The 6,580-nt window shown below is 39.7% G+C and overlaps 1 protein-coding gene across 6 annotated transcripts in view; it reads left to right on the top strand.

The window, feature by feature from the left end:
• The first annotated feature begins 5,970 nt into the window (after positions 1 to 5,970).
• The window catches only part of wdfy3 (WD repeat and FYVE domain containing 3), a 206,293-nt gene continuing 205,683 nt past the window's right edge, over positions 5,971 to 6,580 (top strand). For all 6 annotated transcript variants that reach the window (XM_012955308.3, XM_012955305.3, XM_004911065.4 and 3 more), the window contains exon 1: positions 5,971 to 6,401. The gene's annotated coding sequence lies outside the window, so the exon portion shown is untranslated. The remainder of the gene's footprint in view (positions 6,402 to 6,580) is intronic.

The following is a 6,580-nucleotide window of genomic DNA, read 5'->3' as shown; positions in this document are numbered from 1 at the left end:
TGTTTTATCTTTGCTGGTGTGGGAGCTCTCTAAAACGTGGGCATCATCTAGGTCCGCCCCTCGGAAGTTTTCTCACAATAACCTCTTTTAAAGGAAAAGTAACGCTAAAAATTTGTAACTAAAAAATCTATTCTACCCTCCCCCAATAATTGCCCTATCCTGAAAACTATTTGTTATTTATAATGCTTTAGAAGAAAATACCTGTAAAAAGCTTGGCTTCCGGTCATTTCAACAAAGGAGATATGGCGACACAGGGAAAGTTTCAGGGGGAGCGTTCACTATGCGGCGATTGACTGATCGAGTCTAGCCTTCCTTCTGCATAGGAAGGAGTCAGGCTAGACTCGATCAATCGATCACCGCATAGTTAAACTTCACCCGATACTTTCTCCTGCATGGCCATATCTGCTTTGCGGAAGCCAAGTTTTTTACAGGTATTTTCTTCTAAAGCATTATAAATAACAAATAGTTTTCAGGATAGGGCAATTATTGGGGGAGGGTAGAATAGATTTTTTAGATAAAAATTTTTAGCGTTACTTTTCCTTTAAACCAGATAGCCTTCCTTTGTATAAACTGTAGCACTCTTTACTACACTCTTTAATACACTGGACAGCATAGACCACCTTACTTTTTATGTGCTTTGGTGTAGGCTCTTAAGGGTGCACCCACTTCTGTCTCAGTGTGTTGCTGGGATTGAAAAACCACAACAATGTGATGTTTGTAGAAAATTCTGATGTTCCAGCAAAATATGGGGATGACTATGTTGCTTTGCCTGCTATGCTCCTCCCCTGGGATTGTTGGTCTGGTCTTATTGCTTGACTTTGATTTTGTTTTTTATGAAGGACCAGTCTGGGTATCCAGACTTCTGCGGTCATTTCAGATGTTTGCATCCCTTCTTTTTAGCCTCTTCAGACTAAGCACTAGCAGATAGACAAGTGCCTCTGTAAACAGACTTTAACACTTTGGATTTATGTTCTTTATTATTTTAGTATTGATGAAAATATTCAGCTCAACAACTCAACTCAACTCAACAAGAAGGTAACAGTTTTAGCAAAACAGTAATATAGCATTAATGTAGCATTTAAAAGTCTATTTGCAGATAACAACAACTTAAATGTATCAAGTCACAATGACTTGTTAGCTGGCACCAGTCCTGTTGTCTCTTTTTTTCTACACAGGGAGCAAGGGTTTAGTGAGATTATTTGTAATTTAATCCAAAACCACCTGTCTATCTCTTTGTGCTGAACAGGCTTGTTGATAGTGCAAAATGGGGTTATCAGTACATATCCCTTAGACTGTTAAGCAGGATACCAGCAAACACACTCAAAGGTATAGCACTTCATACTTGCAGAGTTTGATGTAACAGATGTGTCAGCCTTTACGCAATAACAAACTGCAATACTGGTGCAGGAGAGTCCAATTTTACCATCTGCTCCAGCCACAGTCCTTGAATCTCTAAGACTTTGCTAGGACTACTCCCCTTGTTGAGCAGAACTGCAGGGTTTTTTTCACTCTGGCTCCAGTCAGCCAAGCTAGTCCACTGTTTCTAACCCACTTTTTCTCTATTCCTGTTCCTTCACAAAAACAGCAAGTTCCTCCTCCTGGCCTCATCATGTACAAAAATTAACTAAACATTTGTAGTATTTACACATTAAGCAACATACCATCATTATATTATATTAAGGATACATTCTCACTCCATATTGTACCCTTACATTTGTATACTACTAATGTACCAGTTGGATTTTTGATAGTAGACCTGTCCACCAAATCTTATGGTTTTTTTTGTGTAATAGGGTTTGTACTGGTTTGCACTTTAAGAATTATATCTATTTAATACCAAAAGGAAATTGGGTATGTGCTTTAGAGTCACAGTTGAAACCAATAATAAAATAAACAGGGCAGGTGCATTTGCAAAGTCTCAAGCCCCAAGCCCAGAAGCAATTTAAGCTTCATGTGTAATACCCACAACTATATATATATTATACTTCTTGCAGTGAATTAAGAGTTGGGTGCTTGATATATATAGGTTATTAGACCTGAGTATACATTCATTGACCTAGACACAGTATACAAAGTGCAGTGTTGAGTGCAATTGCCATGGTTTTTCCCCACAATGCAACAATAGCACCCTGGAGTCTGTACCAATTACTACAGCTCCAACTCTAAGCGACATATTTATCAAAATGTTAGTTTAGAGTTTAATACATAAAAACTCATATTCTATTAATTCCTATGGGATTTTTAAAGATATATTTATCAAATGGTGAACTCCAACCTTCATGATTAAGTGCGTTTAGAGCATAAAACACATAGGGGCTGATCCACAAAAGGCCGAAAAAAGTGTTATTTTTAGCAGTATCACTTTTTATGTTTTGAGAATTAATGATCGATTCACAAAAAGGACACTTGTCTGAATTAAGAACCGATTTTATTGTCATTATTTTTCATGCGATTAAATATTTTTAAGCGATATTTAAAGCATGCAATATGTTTATAGCATCTAAGATATTTGGGAAGCCACTGACACAATAGAACTCTCTTTTTTACAGTGTTCCAGTCATTTCTATTGATGGGAAACTTTATATAATTCCCAGACACTGAACGTATTGCATCCAGGACCTGGCCAGGCAATGTGAAAATGTGGGCTGTGACACTCCACCATATATCCCTCCAACTTTCTGAAAATGTCTGTTTTCCGAAAAAATTAAAGGAGCACGACGTTTCACTATGACAGGAACAGCATGGCTTCTGTGTGTTAGTGGCTGCAGATAAGGCTCCAGTACCTCATACAGGCTATAGATTGCTGTTGTACTTAATCTATAGCGCCTCACTATTTCCTCCTTTGATAATCCATCTAGAGTTGATCTGTCCCTGAAAACTCAAAAGACCTACCAATTGTTAAAGAGACATCTGCTATTGAATTCTACATGATCTTGACAGATTTTAGCTGTAGTATTTCCAGATTCGAAATTGTCAGAGTTTTGCCGCATAATAAACCTCGGAAAAGTCACATTTTTCTGCAACTTTTTCAGGTTTTCGGCGAGAAAAATGCCCAATCCAAACAAGTTGTGGTTTAGTAAATACCTACCTAAGTGTTTAAAAGTATAAGCTTATGTACATACAGCTAGGGGCACATTCATGAAAACGCAAGTTTGAATCCCGAATGGGATAAATTCGGATTGGATACGATAATTTCTGAAGATCGCAAATATCACGAATATGCTTATGAAAAAATCGTATTAGTCACAATAATATCGTGTTGGTGATCCAAAAGTGACAAAATTTTTGTATCCAAACAATCGTAAAATGCAGGAAAACATTTGATCCTTTGATTTGACTTTGATCCTTCTGTGCATGATTTTGGAAGCCTCCCATAGGAATCAATGGCACTGTGCAGCTCCAACCTGGCCCAAGGAAAGTCACGATACCGAAGCTTGAATGAATCCGAAACTTTCGTACTCGGCGTGATAATACGATTTTGTTGCACAAATTTTGTCGCAAAGTACGAAAAATTTATGAAAAAGTCACCGAAAATATGCCGATAGAACGCTTGGAGCGTTTGTGGATTAGTAAATGTGCCCCCTAGTGTACACTTTCAATGATATCTCCAAAAAATTATACCCTGAGCAGCACCATTAAAGGAGAATGCAAGTCAAAATTTAAAAAGCGTACTGCCCAATAGTCCTCCTATTGTTTAGTAAAAACGCTACACTTTTGGCTCACCTAATTAAATATTTACTCAGTCACACTTACTTCACATTTTCTAGAACAGGCAGCCATCTCTAAAAAGGTATTCTCCCTTCCTTTCCCTCCTTGCTTCATACTGCTCATGTGTTTCATTCCTTCCCCCCCTCCCCTCTGCCAGATCAGCTTGTGATTGGCTGGTGGGTATGTGTAGCTCAGAACAGGAGACAGCATCAAGTTACACACATGGTCAGAGAATAGGAAGGCTGCCGCTGGCAGCCTACAGGAAGGACAGAGAGATTTCAGTGATGTCACTGTATTCTTCACACTGCTGTAGGCTGCCAGCAACATATCTCAGAGAAGCAAGCAGGGATCTGGGAATTTAGATATGCAGTAAGTACTTAATAAGAATGCCTTTAGACTTACTTTTAATTTATATTAACCTTTCATTGTCCTTTAAACAATAAGAGTAATAGGTCCTAAGCCCCAAGAATATTAAACAGTGGGTACTGGACCCAAAGACAGGTTATATACAGGGTAAAGTAGTTGGCACTGACATTACAAGTACTTAATACGGTTAAATACTGGTAACTGAAGAAAGTCAGTGGGCATCGGCACTCCAACTACAGTAAATAATGTGAAAAAATTGGATGCCCACGGCATTCCAAGAACATAATTTAAAATGGGGGAAGTGGCAACTGGCATCCCAGTTATTTAGAAAACTAACACCCCAAGGACATTATATACAGTTTAACACAGTGGGAACTGATGCCCCAATCACACTAAGTGAGTGGCAGTAGGCAGCGGCACAATGATTACCGTATATACTCGAGTTTAAGCCAATCCGAATATAAGCCGAGGTACCGAATTTTACCTAAGAAAACTGGAAAAACGTGCTGACTCGAGTATAAGCCTAGGGTGGGAAATGCAGCAGCTACTGCTAAGTTTCATCAAAATAAATACCAATAACATTACATTAAATGAGGCATCAGTGGGGTATATGTTTTTAAATATTTATTTCAAATAAAAACTGTAAACTAGCTCTGTAAGTGGAGGGTCAACAAAAACAATTGTTTTATTAACAATGATACCTTAAGAGTACTCAGCAACCAAGCTAAAACACAAAGAGTTAAAATCCTCCAAAACTATATATAGTTTATATAGAATATAAAGTGAAATGTCTAGTGCAGAATGGGACAGGTGAGGATGGTAGATGAAGATAAATTTGGGAGCGGGCCAGGGCACTGGAGGGTCTGGTTGCGGATGGCCTAATTTGCACACAAAGGTCAGAGGGTGCTAGTTTGGAGGGACCCATGGCACCCGACTCGAGTATAAGCCGAGGGTTACTTTTTGAGCAAATTTTGGGTGCTGAAAAACTAGGTTATATAAGAGAAAGGTGCAAGGCAGAGGGTACATGCATTATTTACAGTGAGGGGAGGTGAGCACATGTACCTCTAGCTAGAGAGCTGTGATAACAGCACTGCAAATTTGACATTGCCGCTGTCAAATCAAGGTAGTACAGCATGGTTCCATCAGCATACCACTTCTGCACCACTGACAAGGCTGTTGGAAGGTACAGAAATTTGCCAAAACCCACAGACTGTCAGTCTGGGCCTGGCAGGCAATCACTATTTATCAGTCTTCAGGGAATTGTTTGAGCCTTTGCGCACTTAAAAAGCCAGGGCCAATTCTGAATCCTAATCTGGACCCCTTGGAGTACCACATTAGAAGAACATAAAATAGGTAATAATAGGAAAATATTTTAAGCTTGTATCAATTTTTTATTATCAGTAACACATGCGGAAAACAACTGGGACACCAAGAGCCCATCCATCACAGCCTTACAACATTTGCTTCTTGCTGAGTATGTGCATGTTTGCTGCACTTCACCAGGGCCCTCTAGGCAACCAACCCCTGAAACTATAACTCAGACTCAGCATTAGGGTATACTTATGTACTCCTTTGTTTAATGGCAAATCAAATGAAATTGTGTGATGATAGTTGAATCAGTAATCAGAAGTTACAATTACTATCGTTTGATCACAAAAGCATACATATTTCCGACTGTCTGTGGGGCAGTGGAATTATGAAGAAACTAAAACGTATTATATTATATTGGAATTGTGTCCGAATAACTTTAATTACAGTCTTTTATACCTTTTTCTAACACCCTTCTATATCCACAAGCATCATCACCTATAGTACCAGTGTATGTTTTTAGCTTTTCATACAGTCCCTAAGCTCCACAGCCCGAGCTTTTGCGGGAGGGGGAAGGGGAAGGCGAAGGGAAAGGGAAGATCTCGGAATGAGTCAGGAAGAGGGAGGAGGAATAGATCAGAAAAAATGGCCACCGGCAGCTGCTGAAAACAGCACCAGCTACTGACTTCCCGGGATGGTCCGGCTGACCCGGCTGGTCAGCATTAATGGAAGGGGACGAAAGAAGGGAAGAACAGCACCTGGCACAGCGGTGGCACGGACGGCTGGTCATTAGGTCACAGCGGCAAAGCAGGGGCGCAAAGGCCCATCTGAGTCATCTTTCTTCATTTGGTTCCTTGTCTGAAGTGACATATTAATGAATTACTATTTATTTGGAAGCGATTGTTTGGAATAATTGAAGGCAAGCATGCCAGGCGCTGGGCCGCAGTAGGAGGAGGAAGAGGACAGGCTGTGTTTGTGTTCAATCCTGCTCTCCCTTTATTCTGCAACCCTGCACAACGGTGAGTGCTGCTGGACTCATCTTTCTATTGCGGGGCGATACATAGACAAACGCAGGCCTTTAATGTATAAATCATCTCTTGTGTTGTGATGAATATAATTTTTTTTCTTTGCTCTGAAGCATTGCTAGGCATTACATAGCAATTTTAAAGGGGGAAGTTCCTATTACTATTCCTTCCCT

This window comes from Xenopus tropicalis, chromosome 1, assembly GCF_000004195.4.
Source record: "Xenopus tropicalis strain Nigerian chromosome 1, UCB_Xtro_10.0, whole genome shotgun sequence".
In the NCBI taxonomy this organism is placed as follows: Eukaryota; Metazoa; Chordata; class Amphibia; order Anura; family Pipidae; genus Xenopus; species Xenopus tropicalis.
The sequence above is the reverse complement of the archived record's forward strand: the minus strand, read 5'-3'. Positions and strand labels throughout refer to the sequence as shown.